The sequence below is a fragment of the Tenrec ecaudatus genome, chromosome X (assembly GCF_050624435.1).
Source record: "Tenrec ecaudatus isolate mTenEca1 chromosome X, mTenEca1.hap1, whole genome shotgun sequence".
Classification (NCBI taxonomy): Eukaryota; Metazoa; Chordata; class Mammalia; order Afrosoricida; family Tenrecidae; genus Tenrec; species Tenrec ecaudatus.
This window is the reverse complement of record NC_134548.1, coordinates 29,090,032-29,107,114: the sequence shown is the minus strand read 5'-3', so window position 1 is coordinate 29,107,114 and position 17,083 is coordinate 29,090,032. Positions and strand designations below refer to the sequence as shown.

The following is a 17,083-nucleotide window of genomic DNA, read 5'->3' as shown; positions in this document are numbered from 1 at the left end:
AAATAAGCAGCCATCTATCTAAGTGAGGCATCGACTAAGACCACATGGAAGAAGTACACCGACCCATGTGAACCAAGGATTGTGAATAATAAAACCCAAATCCTAGAGAGGGAATGGTATCAGAGCTTGGATTGTGATCACCTGGCTTGCAGAGGCTGTGGATGACAGTGGAAGCCCACAATCCATTAGAAGGGTCCCCACATGTGTTAAGTCCCTGGTGAATCCCTCTGACCATAGTTGAGGGATGTGACTAACCTTGCTATCAGCCAGAGAGAATTGTAAAGCCTGTTATGGAAGATGCAGTTAGGTTAAAATGTAAAGCCTTATCACTTGAGCTTCTTTTTGGGCCCAATGCAACATAGTTTCAAGTTCTCCTTGAGGTTTTTCTGTTTTGTCTAGTAATTCTTGTTGGATATTTTTTGTTTTCTCTCTGTGTTTTGTATGATTTTCTGCACAGGAAATGCAGAAAGGTAGATGGATAGTGACAGAATCCAGTCAATGGCTATGGGATAGTACATAATAAGTAGCCCTGTTGGTACAGTGGCTATTTTCTCAGCTGCTCATCTAAATCTAACCCGCCACCATTCCAATGGAGAAAGAATGGTGTGGCAGTCTACTTGTGAAAAGACTAGAACCTTGGCGGCCCTCTGGAGTAGTTACACTCTATCATATAGCATCCCTATGAATCAGAATCAACTGGACAGCAACAACTCTTTGGTTTTGTCTTTCATGTTTTTTTTATGAAAAGCTTAACTCTTTGAGAAGAAATTAAAAAATCTTTAAAAAATCTCACCACTAACACATTCTACCTTCTACATAGCTCCCTCCTGTCCATGGGGACAGGAACCATGTCCACAATATGGTTAAGTCAGAAAATTTCAAAGATATAAAATCAACCTTCGTGCTTCTTTATTTTTAGTATGTGATTTCTTCTCCTTTGAATTCCCTTTTCTGCTTCCTCTGGCAAATACAATCCAGCTTTCCCCCAAGAATGAGTTTACAGATTGCTTTTGTGGAACTTTGGCCAACTGTCTCAGGCTTACTTACTTCTAGCCTACAGTATAGCCATAGTCATGTTCTAGCTAATTATTATTGTAGTTTTGTTGTTTTATCCATTGGATTCTGCAATTGCTAGAGGAGTAACAAACAAATTTTATTTATATTTCTAGCATGAAAGATACACAGAAGGAAATGTAGGTTCTCGACATACAATATAAAATGACAGCTCTAAGTAACTTCCTCAAGTTTTATCTTCCTCAGAAGCTGACTCAAACCAGTTAGCTTCATTCTTGGATGTCTCCTCAAAATTTGCCACAAGATCTGGAACGTCATCATCATCCTCTCTCATAGTAAAGTGGGGCCTTTCCTTCACAGACTGCTTGGCTGGGGCCTTGACCAGTCTCCATAAGCTAGTCAGGCTGTCTGCGCCCAGCTGGTTGAAGATGCTGGGGAGCCTCTCTGTCAGCTGCTTCTTCTCAGCATGGCCGGTGACGCCTGGACATCATGGTTGTTAGTGTGGATCACCGTTCCCTGGTCTGGAAACATATTCGCCTCTTTGATACCAGAGATATCATTTACCCCTAGCTACTTTAAGGAGAACTACAGTTTCCTTGTCATCTGCGGTGGCTCTTCTGTGAACCAGCACTTTCTGAATGCAGGTCTTGTCCCACCACTGTGCACTCATGCTTGCAGTTTGGGGAGTTTCTCTTGATTCATGACCCTTTCTTTCATCTTGTGGTATCAGAAATGGGGCCGCGCCATCAGGGTTCTTTGGCAGCCCAGCGAAGATTAGTAGTTGCACACCTAGGAGGATGCAAGATCCTCAACATAACTTTCCATATAAATGCCCTACTTACGTACTTACCCAGCGAATGATAGAAAATCTTTGCAAATTGCCTATCTTAAAAGACCCTCTAAGGAATGATTACCACCTAATCACAAAAAGATCAATAACCCGAATAAAATGGAAAATAATCAGAATAGACATAGAATATTTACAAATGTCCAATAAGCACAATAAATGATGACAAACACAATTAGCCCATAGAGGACTGCAAACAAATCAAGAATCACAAGGAGATACCACCTCACAATCAGTTAGATAGCTGTAATCGACAAGACATAGATAAATGAATGTTGATGGAGCTGTCGAGAAATTAGCATCCTCATACATTGCTAGAGTTAATATAAAATGGTGCAACTATGGGGTAAAGAGTTTCTGGCAATTCCACTTCAAGGTATTGTGGAACTGGCGTGGTGCCCATGTCTGACCTTCACTGGTGGAATGGTGACCCAACTCCATACAAGCCAAATGCTGATTTCTATGAGGCAGAGGATAGGCTTGCCTTGAGCCTCTATTCTTCTTAATCATTTTCTTTCAGATACAATCTCTTCCTTTGTACTTTTTTGTGGTGCTGAATGACAGTTGCAACAACCACATGGAACTCACAAGCAATACAGTTATGGAATGTGTTAGAAAAGTTAACAGGTTAAAAATCAGGATAAAAAATCATTAAGGATAGTTTTTTCATATAAAACAGCTCTTGTCAACCAAGTCAGCAGGCACATGTCTCAGCCTCTAAGCCCCTTGACATGCTCAGGTAAGTGCTGGAAACTCCTGTGTTGATGGTAAATTCCCCAAGGGCACACTACTCTGCAATCCAACAGCCTGCCTGAAGGCACTCATCTTGATCCTTTCTGTGACCTTGGAAGTGTGCCAATCTGTCTTATGGTCTTGGTACCATGGTCCCTGGGTCCTCTGCTGCCACAGTCACTTTAGAAAGGGCTACCACCATTTCACATAGGGATCTTGCATTCAGTCCTCAAGAGCATGGGAGCTCTTCTTTCTAAGTGGTCATGGGATTCCTTGTCCTACTTCTGAAATGGTTGTCTTAAAATGCAACAGAATGACAAGACTGGCCATTCCCCTAGTTAGAATCCTCCACACTTTATCTGCACACCTCTTGCCCAGTTATTTGGTAGCAGTTATAAAGCCTATGAATAAAAGAGCCCTATCAATTATTTCACTCCACTGCAGGTGTATACTCAAGGAAAATCAAAATATCTTTCAACGCAAGTACTCAAATTCATATGCTCACAGCAGTATTATTCATATTAGTGATAAAGTAGAAATAACAATGTTAATGTACTTAGGAATAGATAAAAATGTGGCATAGTCATACAGGGTAAAGTTCCTTGGCAATAATAATTAATCAATACTCTTTTGATATGTTCTATAATATGCAAATTTTGGATCATGGCTTTAATAACTAAATATGTTGCTACATTGATAAATCTGCATGCATATATGTGTTTTGAATGGTATGTGTGTACATTGGCATATATAGGTGTCTATAGGCATACATATAAACATGTAAGTATGTGCTATACATTTATCTATTTACATAATGCAGTAATTGGGGGCATGGTTAGGGATACTTTGTAGACATAATCAAACACCACATAAGATTGGCTTACTGGTGTTGAAGGCATAGGACCACAGTCTTGTTAGACAATTCAGTCAAGTGGCCTATGACAGTTCATACATTTTATATTCTCTAACTTTGTTTACTGAATAGTATTAAAAGTGTTATTTACAACAGGGTTCACATGCTTTTGTTCAATTTGTGTAATATAGCACCAATTAAACTGAAAATGGTTTATTCTACTCTGTGTGAAACAATGAATCCATCAATCAGTCAATGACAACATTGGTGAAAATTTAGAATGTCATTCTTACATTGAAGAGGCGAAAGCAATTTTTACTGCAAGATTCCCCCATCCCTCTTTTTCTGGTAACATGCATTGTAACTCTTCATTGTGCAGAAGCATCAGTTTGTGATCTTCCCCACACTTAGTGGACATGTGGTTTTCTTTGCCTGGAGGCACTTATTAACATCTCCTACAAGTGTTATTGCACAGACATTTGGGGAATATGCATTTAGGAACTCAGAAGGATCTTTTAAAGTGTATCAAATATTACACTGTTTTCTAATAAATAGAGCCTTATTAGCTTAGTCAAAAATTACACCAGAAACATCTCACACATAATTCAGAAACTATCTCGACCACACTTCTGCTGGAATTGTTGCTTGTAATCTTTACTAAGACGTTTTTTGCCCATCCCTAAAGTCAACAGAGGAAACGGATACCAAATAAGGAAAACTAAACGTTAAAAAAGAATTTTAAATGAAGAGTGATTGATCTCAGTATAAATATTCTTTGGGATTTCTGCTTGAGGTTAGCCTGGATGCAGCTACCTGGCATTGCAAAGTGCTGAGTGAACATGATTTAAAGGATAGGTGACAATTTCTATTTGCTTATGTGTGTCGGTGCTAGAAGAATTTGGTTCAGGAAGGAAATAGATTAGTCAGGAACTGTGAAACTGGAGAAGGAAGGTCCCTTCCAAAGGAGCCACGGCTAAGCAATTCCAGCCCAAGGAACTGGACCCTGGTGTTGCTAGAGCTACAATTTCTCAGGAGAGATCATGTATGCTTGTTGGAGAGCCAACACTTTTTAAATGTGCACAGCCAATTCCATAAGAATAGAAACACTGCCTGATCACAATGGAATATATTTTCAATCCACAAACACCCAATAGTTGCTAGTCTTCAACCTCTGATTTCATAATTTATTGGTGATGCAAGTGCTTTGCACTTAGCAACTAGTCTAAAGGTTGGCATTTTGAATCCATCAAGTGGCCGTGCTCAAGGAAATTCTAGCTGGCTGCTTCCGTAAAGATTACAATTCAACACTATAGTATGGCGTCGTTATGAGCTCAGACGAGGAGGCAATGGAGATAGGGCTTCAATGTGGGGAAATGGAAGGGTTTGGGAAATAGCTGGTGGTGATGGGTGTCAAGCATTGTAAATGTAAGTAACGCCACTGAAGTGTACATTTTTTTGAATTGCGCAACTTAAAAAATAAATAAAAATGGCAAATTTCATGTTATACGAGTGTAACTTCTACCACCGTGAAAAGAAAAGAAAAATCAAGTGCCCTTTCAACAATTCCGAGTCCCCGTGCAGGGAAGACTGGAGGAGTCTACTGGCATATTGTTACAGTGATTGTTTCCTTTTCTAATACATTTGGCAGGGATATAATAATCTTAAATTTTCATATTTTACCCAAAACATGACTACTGCTCTTCTGTGATAATACTCCTTCTCTGGGAATGATGGTTTCAATTTAGGCATAAATAAAGGGTGAGATCCCTACAAATCTGGTTTGGGGGCCACTCACCCATTTCTTGACACACATTGGTAGCCTGTCCCCTTTAAACACCTGGAGACGCGGAGCTTTTCTCTACCTCCCTTCCCTTTCTCTATTGACAAGCCCCCTCGTTTCTCTGTGGGCTGGCTTTGGCTCACACTCCATGCTAAGGCAAACAAGATTAAAGTTCTGCACAACAAAATCAGAACTGCAGCCAAAATGGTTGCAGAATGTGCTCTCATTTCCATACCTGTTGGAATACTGATGCTTTTGCTGACAGACATGAGCTGTCAACCAGAAGGACTGAAGCCGAGGCCTCTATTTCACACACTGAAGAACTAGTAAGTACGGGATCATTGGAGGCGTCATCCAAACATCATGATGAGCTTTTGGTTTTTAATTCCTAGTACCCATTTCTATTCTCTGAGCATACCATAGATTATTTAATTTGCCCTTGGCTAAAATGCCAGCAGCTGTTGTCAGTGCACAAAAAGAAATATCATTTGCAAATCTATAGCCATTTGTTACTCATCGTCACTATGGAAACAAGATGGCATCACCAAAACCCAGGCTTCAGGTGATTCTTTCATGAGATTATGATTTATAATGCTGGCACTTCCTAATCTCTGATACTCGCACAATGTATGGGGAAGCATTTTTAATCTGTGAGCCAATACACAGGTGGTACTAACTAACAACAGGGATGAGGACAATAAGGATGTTCGAGGATTTTGAAGGTTCTGAAGCTAATTAGCATAACAATCCTGCTGCTTAATTCTCCCTTTCTGCTCCTCAGATAATAGCAACAAGCTCCTGCAATTTGGGTGAGAAAAACCTTCCATTTTCTCCCTCACATCATCTAAATATGGGTCTGTCCAAAAGATGACTGAAGGAAGACTGGAAGGGGCTGGTGATGAATTCTCCTACTCTTCAGGAAAATCTCTTCTTTCTCCCATGAAACCCCAAGAGGTTCCATTAAGTCTCCATTCAAGAATGTGGCCTGTTATTTGGTGATATAATCCGATTAAATAAATCTTGAGACCAATTAAATAATAAAAGTGCTCCTGAAACGTGACGTGTCTAATATAAAGAGATTAGATCATTTCACGTTCCTTTTTATTTTAAAGTATTCTCTAGAGCCATTGAGTTAATTCCTCCTCCGAGTGGTCTCAGAAGACAGAGGGGTTTTCAAGGTTGTAGATCTTTACAGATTGACACATCTTCCTCTCCGAGAGGACCTGGAGGGTTCAAACTGCCACAGCGCTTAACCACTGCTACACCAGGGCTCTTGTTTATACCAGAAATGGAGAGAAATCACTCCCTTTGATACTCCTGAAGGAATTTGTAACACTTGTGATTATACTAGGGGTTTTCTCTTAGTTACTACTTTAAAGGTTGGTGGTTTGAGCCGGCACATTGGCATCATGGAAGAAAGGTTTCATGGTTTGCTTCCTTAAGAGAACAGAGGAGAAAAATCCTGTGGTACTCAGCTCTGTTCTGTAACACAATAGACTTGATTACCCGCTATGAGCTAGCAGCAGTGGGTTGGGTTGGGTTTTGGACACCTAAACACAAGCACGTGTACAGGAAGACCATCTGGGATGCGATATGAAAGTTCAATTGTATAGTCAAATACAAACGTCTGTGACATGACACTGAGGGGGGTTCATGGGGATTTTTAAAAAAAAGTTAAAGAAAAAAATCAGTTAAAACATGTCCTTCATTCGCAAAACCAAGATGACTGATATTAGATATTTCATCTTTTTTTCTAAATTTTAATCATCATAAATTCAAATTTTCTCTTAGTGAGAAGAACACACGAGTCCTTCAATGCCATCCATCATCTCATACTGTACAATGCTAGGTAAAAGAGATTCCAAATGCTTTAAGTTTTTCTTTTCATGATGGTAGAACGTATACTCATGTAAGATAAAAAATGTTTCTTAATATTTTCCCTCTTAAATTTGTAAATAGTTTACCCCTCTTAAATTTGTAAATAGTTTACCCCTCTTAAATTTGTAAATAGTTCTGTCTAAACAACATCTCAGTGAGTGAGGTTTTGCCTCTTGTGCTGTTAGGGTTTTTAAAAAAACTCACAGCCACTGAGTCAATTCAACTCATAGTGATCCTATTGGACAGAGTAGAACTGTGTTCTGAGTTATCAAATCGGGATTCTTTACAGGAAGAGAAAGCTGGATCTTTCTCCCACAGAACAGTTGATGGTTTCAAAATTCTGACCTTAAGGTAAACAGCCTGACAACCAGCCCACTGCACTACCTGTTCATACTCTGGGTGTTCAATGAAGACAATGAAAGGGGACACAAGTCATTCGGGAGCAGGAGACATGGGATTTCTCTGGCAGCATATAATACACTGATGATTCTGAATGACAGCAAAGCAGACAGGAGACACATACTAGGATGAAGGGGAAAGAAAGTAGGGATGTTCATTCATTCATTTGGCAAAATACCTGTTGAGAAGCTGCGTGGGGGCAACTGTTGTAGAGTGTGAGGTATAGCAGTGTCCAGTTCTTGTACTTATGGAGCTTGCATGTAGGGGGCAGGGGTGCCAAACTTGAAATTTACTTCATCAGCTCTCTCATCCAAGTAGAAATAGTTTGCATTGTAATCATAAGCTCAAAAAGCATAATAATCTTTAAGGAATATAACTTTCCCCTCCTGTCTTGTTTGGAATCTCTTAAGATTATGATTTACATGCTAGTTTAGTTAGACTATGTTTGCGTCTGAAATTTTATCAAGAAAGACAAACATCCAGATTTTTATCTTGGAAAAATATTGGTAATTAATTAGAATGTTTTAAGACTTTTAAGCTACAATGCAGATGTAGCAAACTTATATATGACCACATGTGCTTGCTGAATATAGCTCATTAACCTTTGTTATGCTACCTAAATATGCTTACTGCACTAGTGGAAGAACACCCTTTGCAAACACTATATCTCACTTATAGATTGAAGTTATAATGTGATATAGGATAAACTAATATTTTTATAAGATTAATATATGCAATTCCTCTCATAAAAATTAAGAAATAACCAAGAATAGGTATAAGGTGGGAGATTTGCACAGGAATATTTTAATGAGTAAAACAGATGATTAAAAATGTAATTTAATAGCATCAATTATATTGGTCAGCTGGAAGAATCAATTTTTAAAGTCAAAACCTAACCCATACTATGTACTTCAATGGAAACATTTTTACAATTATACTAATTGTTACCATTTTTTTCTGATTTATAGGTTTCAAAGGGTTTTTTTTTTTTGAGGGAATAGACTCTTGTGATTTTCATGATCACAGTTTCCTGGTAGATTTATTAAACATGTAAATTTGGATTTCAATCCTAAGGAAAAATAAGCAACACAGATTTTTCCAATTAGAGATGTCCATGTGCCAAAAAAAAGAGATGTCCATGTGCCTCATGAATAATAAAATAAAGAAGGATACTGTTTCAACCAATCTTGTCTGTAATTAAATATGATTAACTATTTTCAGTCAGTCATAGTTATCCAATCTTATACCAGGACAGACAAAGATGAACACAAAAGCTTCCTCCCGTTAGATGAACATCAACAATGTTGCCCTTGCTTTGAAGGCACAGACCTTACACAATAATTAGATTTAAATATAGTTCTGTTGTTTTTAAACAGCAGATGGCTGCTCTCTTGTATACTTCCATTTCTATAGAAATATTTTATTGTTGGCTAAAAAGTGCCAAAGAATTCTCATTTGTTATTCTGCTTGCATATCTTTTGATTTCCACAAGGGACCAGCTCATCAAGAAATAAACACTTGAATGTGATGAGTCCAAATTTGGTAGCTCTCCATCACTGTAGTCACATGTGGTTAGTGTCAGAGTTGGGAAATGAGCCAACAATACAGACCATACAATTTAGAGTCCCAGTTTGGGACATAAGACTCAATTAGCTGTGGATTCAAACAAAAATGACCAAAACCTAGAGGAAGTTTTGGGCTTTACTGTCGCTGATCCCCAGTGAGTAATCAATCAGTATCTGTTGAATGAACAAATTGCATACAATAGCATTGACTTTGACATCCTTGATGTTAAGTTTTGCTAGCATACGTTTTTGAAAGTAAGCATTAAAGGATGGTTGCCTGAACACCACACACCCAATTAAATAGAAGCCAAATGTTTGCTTTAAAAAGGGGGAGAAGGTATTTGGCATCATACAAAATTTATGAGTTTCCTTATTTGATGAATTCCGACAGATAATTATGAACAACCAATATCCTAGGATTCTCATAGCCAATTTAAAAAAGAGAATTGATGTGTGCCACTGAGTCGATTCTAACTCATAGTGACTCTATTTAAAAACAACAACAGAGATCGACCTCACTGCCATCAAGTCAATTCGGACTTATAATGAGTCTATAGGGAAGGGTAGAACTGTCACTGTGGGTTTCTGAGACTATAACTCTGTATGGAAGTAGAAAGCTAAGTGATTGTGAACTGTTGCCCTTGCAGGTAGCAGCCTGATGTATATTACACCACCTGGATTCTGTTAGTAATCCTATATGAGTGAGTGAAATTGCCCCCACAGGGTTACCTAGACTGTAATGTTTACAGGAGCTGGTGGGTTTGAACTGAAGCCCTGTTGGTTAGCAGCTGAGTATTTAACCATTGCTGCACCGGGACTACAGAAGAAGATAATAAAAGTCATAAAAGAGTCTAAATTAGTTTCTCTAAGTATCCTTCAAAGTTTCTTCTCTTCCCCAGCTTCAAGAAGCTGCTGAAAGTGTGTGGTCTAAACTTCCATTTACAAATGTGAACCATTACAAAAACAAGGCCCAAAGGGAAAGTGCAAACAAGAGAAATTCTGTCACTTTAAGAAACTTAGAATCTGTCTAGAGAGGTGGCTAAGGATACATTGCAATATAAAGCAGAATGCAGTAAATCCAAGAGTGGGAGAGGCAGGTCCATTTTGAAGAAGAGGAGGAGCATTAATATACCAGGCAGGTCCAGAAGAACTGTGATAAGTAGTAGGAGGAAAGGTATACTTGCAACTTATAAAAGCCCAGGGTTTTATTAGAGTGTCTGCTGTGCTCGTTCAGAAAACAACCCAGAATTTCACGTGGAAAGGTGATGAGGAAGAGACCCTATGAGATGATGCTCTCTTTTTTCACTGGATAGGTTTGTGCTGACGATGCCATGATTCCTTCCAATCAGGTCTGGTAGCCGTGAGAGAAATACGGGTTCCCCAGTCTATGACTGGATGAAGGTGGAGTGTAGGGGAAGAGACTGGGACACATTTCAGGTAGGAAGCAAAAGAACTGTTAAGCACAATATACGGTGAGGAGAGTAAGGGTTAAGGGGTTGCAGAGAGAGTGGGATCCAAAGTGCTGTTGGGGTCCTAGACTTTGTAAGTGGAAGGCGATGATTTTGTCATCTTAGTCAGGGAAGACAAAAGAAAGAATAGGTCTCAGTTTTCATTTCTATTACCCTTCAACTTTACACGTGCTGTTTTTGGTATTAGGATCAGGGTTTCCCTTCCTCTCCACCAAAGTTAACTCCCACACATTTTTCAGGTTTCACTTCAAACATCATGTGCTTCCTTATTGTCTGCTTGCCGTTCAAGTAAACTGTGAACTCCCCAAACATATTTTCAACAGCAAATCTCCTTCGTTGGAGTACACCGGTGATCAGTACATTATAGGTAAGGGAGTGAGTACCTGATGAGTTTGTTCAACCAAGGTGTGAGCAGAGACCGATGCATTGCTTGTGTTTCTCTTTGCCTTCTCGCTGAGTAACGAGTTCCATTTCAGGCAGATCAAAACAGGAAAGCACGCCAGTGTCTCAAATGTCTTCTCCCAACCTCCCCTTGCCTATCTAGGAACTATAAGACATTTCTCTCCCCCAGCTCTTCAACTCACTTGTAAACTCAAAAAAAAAAATCAACCCTGATGATTATGAATAAGTATAGATGTAATGAGAGTAACAAAAAGGAAATGGAAATTTAAATAGGATGTACCCGTAATAGCTCTATCAAGCTCAAAGCCCTTGAAAATATCCTTAGTCCGTGTTCATCATTCCCCCTAAGTCTTCATCTGCCTCCTGTAGTTCTCTAATTAAATTTGTTTTTCTTAAACAACAAACCCGAGACAGGAAATAAAAGTCTTATTCAGTGACTCTGCTTGAATCAATTACTCTTATTTTATTGTCTTGCTTCCATTACTTGCATCGTATCGCTAGAACAACTAGGGATGCAGGCTTACACTGGAAACCCAACCATCAATGATAGCGTTGATTTTCAAACATTTAAAAATAGTAGAGACATTTTGCTTCAAAGGAAAATGCCAGTGGAGATTCATTTATAAAACATGTCAAAGTGGAGACAGATCCAGCCACAGTCTCTGTAGACCCACAACTGAACAGCCCCTGGCAACCCTACTGAACATCTGAGAAGGTTCAACGGCATCACTGCCTCCGAAATGCACTTCCAGGAAAAATTTACCAACACTGAAGTTTATCACCACCTGTTCTCTGTATACTGCAAGTTTTTCTGTATCAAATAAATACATCCACTGGACTATTTTAATTGAAAATTTGAAAAGGAGGAGAGGGAAGAAAACAGCTGATAACAGAATGACAGACTCATTCATACAGGCTTGTATTACTGTCATTTGCCCAAGAAACTTACTCCAATCTTTCACTCTGAATCACTCCCTTGTTTGACTATCTGCTCAAAGTTCACAGTTGCTTCTACTTTCTGCTCAGAGATTGGCTCTGGACCTGCGTCTGACAATGTGAACACACTGGCAACTGGAAACTCCCCCTGGCTAATGAGAAGCCTCCACTGCACAACCTGGTGCCCCATCGTCCTGAGATGAGGGTTGGACTTACGTCAGATCACTTTTTCAGAGTTTTTAAAGACCAATTTAGAAATAATTTCCTGAGTAAGTCATTCTTTGCCTGACCAACACAAAGAATAGGAAACCAAATAGAAGACAGGAAAAAAGATGAACAACTGGATTAAGGAAAGGATCCTGTGGGTCTTCCTAATTGAACACTTCTATTCCTAGACAGTTACATGTGCCATATGAATATAAATATGTGGATGTGTGTAATGTTCTCTTTATATGTATACACACACACATATATGTATATCTATATATAGATAAATATGGATAATTGTGTCCATGTGTGTGTTTGTGTGGCGCATATATATGGGAGACGACGCATGCAGTCCCTCAAACCTCACCTACCTAATCATTTCAGAGCTTGCACAAACATGTTCAGTTACGTTATTCATCCAGGATCCAGCACAGCAAAGCACATAGGTGCATAAACCCACACACCAAGATATGTACAGCACACCATTTGCTTTGTTTTCTGAAAATGAGCTCAGACCCAAGTTGGGTCTGCATCATTTTCCTCCAGCCTGCAACTCTGAAAAGGCACTGCTGTCCAAGATAATGACAGAGGTGGATTCAATGAGAGCCAATTTAACAGGAGCACTTATGAGTTGAGTTGTGATGACTTGAAATATTACACTGAAAGTCGATTTTTGATGTCCCTGGATTCATAATTGCATTATATTCTGTAATAGTTAAATCTAGAGACTATTGTGCTAAAGCTACCGCACAGTAACAGAGAAAAGACTTTCACAATATCAGCTTACAGGTAGATTTCTGTGCTACAGAAGGATATGGGTGAAGACAGAGGGTAGCAAGAGAAGCACAACAAGCCCGATTCTTGAATAATTAATGAAAATCCATTACACTGCTGCAGACCAGTGGGAAAACAAGGTGAGAGCATTTTTACCTTTAGTCCAAGTTCTAGTCCCATGCAGACAACCTACTCAGAAAGGAAACAAATACTGTGTGGGAAACCTTTGGATGGAAACTCTCCACATTCTATTAAGTCAAAATTTTCTTGGTTGTATTTCTTATGGAACTAGATTTAGTTTGCCTGTTCTTTCTGCCATGGTACAAGTGAATCAATTTGAACCACCAGCCAGCATCGCAATTAGCATGGGGTAAGCCTACCCTGAGAAAATGCCATTATTGCAGGACCCAGTTAAAGGAACTCAAAAGAACCTGATAGTAATGATGACCCTCTTGGCTTCTGCCCAAATAGAGAAAGAGTACTGCGTTCACACTGTGATAACGAGCATTGTGAATGGAAGTGGAATTTGGCTACTTATCATAAGGTAGGGCGAGATGAAAGTCAACTAACCAAGATCACATTTTACTGCCCCACTTCTTTCTGTCTACTCTGCACAATAAGGAAAAATAGAAGTTAACTTATACCCACTTTGTGTACAAAATACACTTTAAAATGTAACACTGTAACAAAATAAATCAATCAACACAGGGTTTATGGTGAAGCATGAAGTAAATTCTCTCATCAGACTATAATTTCAAATTTGACTTCTTCCAGATAGATCGCTGAGCATCACCTGAGCATATGTGCATGCTCATGTGCATGAGTGTGGGCGCATGCATGCGTGCGCACACACACATATATCTACCTGTATATATATCCACAAAAAGAAATTCATAACTGGTGTGCGATGGTGATATAATGATTCCTATATTTTATATTAATGTCTACCCCCATTATGGATTAAATATAGTATATGATAAGATCCTGTCATAGCATAACTATTCACCCTAATAAATATATCATGAATTTGACGGTCGATTATTTTTTTATTCTGAAAAACTGAGCTTGCGTTTCCTTTTCAAGGTAAGAAAAAAAGGTTCTGCAGCATGATGGAAGTCACAATGCTTTCGCTGACTCTCCTAACGACATAGATGGGAGAGGACGGCAGAAGCAAACAGATAAATGGTACAGGTGAAAGGGGCATAGCTCCTACTATTCAAGTCATCACAGTTTCTTATGACTTTTCCAGTGACCCCACGCTATTGACAAGCAGGTGAGGAAATAGACTTTGGCTTACTTTTCCTCACCCTGTTCTTCCAGTAATGGGAATTCTAAGGACAGAGAAGCCCAGCCCCAAATCTTATCTGCTGCAAAACATTGCTGGATCTCATGTGCAGATTCGTTGCCAGTGACAGGGTTTAAATCTACAAAACATGAAAGAATGCTGTCCCACTTTCATTTAAGAAAGTTGCACTCAGTGCATCCTTTATCATCTGAAGTGATATGACAACATTTTCCATGGAAAAACACGGGGCATTGTCAGAAGGAAACAGGGAACAGAAAACTAAAATCTATGATATACAGTCATATTCACCCCTGTGAATCAAAGTTGGATATATGATTTGGACACAGTGCAGCCTATTATCTCCTGCTTCCACTATTTCCAACTCAGAGGTGGCCCTCATAGCGGCATCAAACCTCCAACAACCCAGGTCAGCATCCTTTTGCAGGGGAATGACAAGGCAAGCATGCATAGTAACAGCCAGAAGAACATTCTCAGGAAATAACAATTTCTTTGGATTAAGGGTATTACGATGGAATTCATAATACCTGCATGCTCACCCCATCACACAAAAGTTTTCATTGAACCTTTCACTCCCACAAAATAATTTGCAAATTAATAGTCTTTTACTGGGTCAAAATGCCCATTCGATATCAATAGTAGGTTTGAACATTTGAAGATCTTAGAGAAGCTGAGTTTAACTTTGTATACTAAATGCTATAGTGTCAGTGGTACCATTTATTGCATCAATGCATTTAAGGTTGCTTGTACGATAATGGTTGCAAGAGGTCAAAATCATGGTTAGAGTATAGACTCTAGAGACAGACTGCCTAGGCGTGAATTCTAGCTTCCTTGAATATTAGCTCTGACCTGGGACATCTATGTGTTTTCCTCGTCTGTACATTGAGGATAACAATAGGCCCTACTCTATAGGCTTGTGTTTATCATGTAAAGAGCTCAGAGTAAAGTCTGACATTCAATAGTGTGAGCACTTAATAACTGTTATCTATGATATAATTGTATATATTTGACAATACATTGTTTCCTATCAGATTTCCTAAACTGTCCATACTTTAGCTTTCTCATTATACTCCTCTCATTTGACTCCCAAGAAAAGATGATAGGAAATAGTATGTTTACATTATTTTAATATAGGTGTGTTGTTTTTAGGTGACATTCAGTTGACTCCAAAATGTCGAGACCCTTAAGTACAACTGATCAAAACACTACCCATTCCTCACCATGGCTGCTATGTTAGAGACACTTGTTAGAGACGCCATGTCAATCTATCTCATGGAATATGGAAGAAGGGAAACCATCAAACCAAACTCACTCCCATTGAAATGACACCTATAGGGCCAAAGTTACCCTACAGGGCATATAGATATTTAAAGCGTCAGGAAGTTTCATCATTCTCCCATTAAGCAGCTGGTAGATTTGAGTTGCTCACCTGGTTAGCAGTTAAATGCTTAACTCACAGTACCACCAAGGACCCAAGGAAAAGGAAAGAAAAATTTCAAATTGGACCACTGTTGTTGTTGTTGTTGTTAGGTGTCATTGAGTTGGTTCCAACCCATAGAGATCCTATGAATGGCAGGAAGAAACACTTCAATCTTACTCCATCCTCACAATTATTTCTAGGCTTGAGTCCATTGTCACAGCCACTGTGTCAATCCATCTTATAGAGGCCCTTTGTCTTTTTTGGCTGCCCTCTGCTTTATCAAACATGATGTCCTTTTCCAGGTACAACATGTCCAAAGTATGTAAGACAAAGTCTCCTCATTGCCGCTAAGGAGCACTCTGGCTGTAATTCTTCCAAAACAGATTTGTTTGTCATTTTATTAGTCCATAGTCCTTTCAAATTTCTTCTCCAGGACCAAAAATAAAGTGTATCAATTCATCTCTGGTCTTCATTATTCAATGCCCAACTTTCACATGCATATGATGCAACTGAAAACACTCTGCCGTGGGCCAGATACACCTTAGTCCCCAAAGGAATATCCTTACTTTTCAATGCTCTTAAGAGATCCTGTGCAGATTTCCCTAGTGCAACAGGCATTTTGATCTCTTGCCTGCTGCTTCCATGAGCATTGATTATGGATCCCAGAAAGATAATGTCCTTCACAGCCTCCACCTTTTCTCCATTGATCATCATGTTATCAATTGGTCTAGTTGTGGGGGGTTGGGGCTATTTTGCATTGAGTTGTAATCCATACTGAAGGATGCAGTTCTTAATTTTATCAGCAATCACCTCAAGTAATTTCAGAAAGCAAGGTGGTGCCATCTGCATACCACAGGTTGTTGATAAGCCCTCCTCCCATCCTGATGCCATATGCTTCTTCATATTATGCAGTTTCTTTGATGATTTGCTCAGATTATAGATTCAATAAGGGTGGTGAGATGATACAACATTTCATGGTGCACACCTTTCATGGTGTTAAACCATGCAGTATTCCCTTGTCCTTTTCTTCTAACTACCTCTTGATCCTTGTATACGTTTGAGAAAAGCACAATGAAGTTTCCTAGAATCCCCATTCTTGTCAAGGTTATCTGTGGTCTGTTATGCTCTACTGAGTCAGATGCCTTGGCACAGTCAGTAAAACGCTAGTGAACATCTTTCTGATATTCTTTGCTTTCAGCCAAAATCCATCTGACATGAGCAATGATATCCCATGCTTCTTGTCCTCTTCTGATTCTGGCCTGAACCTCTGGCAGCTCCCTGTCAATGGATTGCTATAGCCATTGTTGGATGATCTTCAAAAAATTGTCCTTGCATGTGATGGCACTGATATTGTTATATAGTTTGAGTATTCCTTTGGGTGACCTTTTCTTTTTTGGAATGGGCACAAATATGGATCTCTTCCTGTCAGTTGGTGAATAAGCCATCTTCCTAATTTCCTGGCATAGTTGAATGAGTGCTTTCAGAGCTTTATTGCCTTGTTGAA

At 39.2% G+C, this 17,083-nt stretch overlaps 1 protein-coding gene and 1 pseudogene across 1 annotated transcript in view; both read right to left on the bottom strand.

Moving 5' to 3' along the window:
• IL1RAPL1 (interleukin 1 receptor accessory protein like 1) overlaps positions 1–17,083 on the bottom strand; it is a 756,675-nt gene that overhangs the window by 216,324 nt on the left and 523,268 nt on the right. The window lies entirely within an intron of this gene.
• Positions 1,241–1,731, bottom strand: LOC142434668 (transcription factor BTF3 pseudogene; annotated as a pseudogene).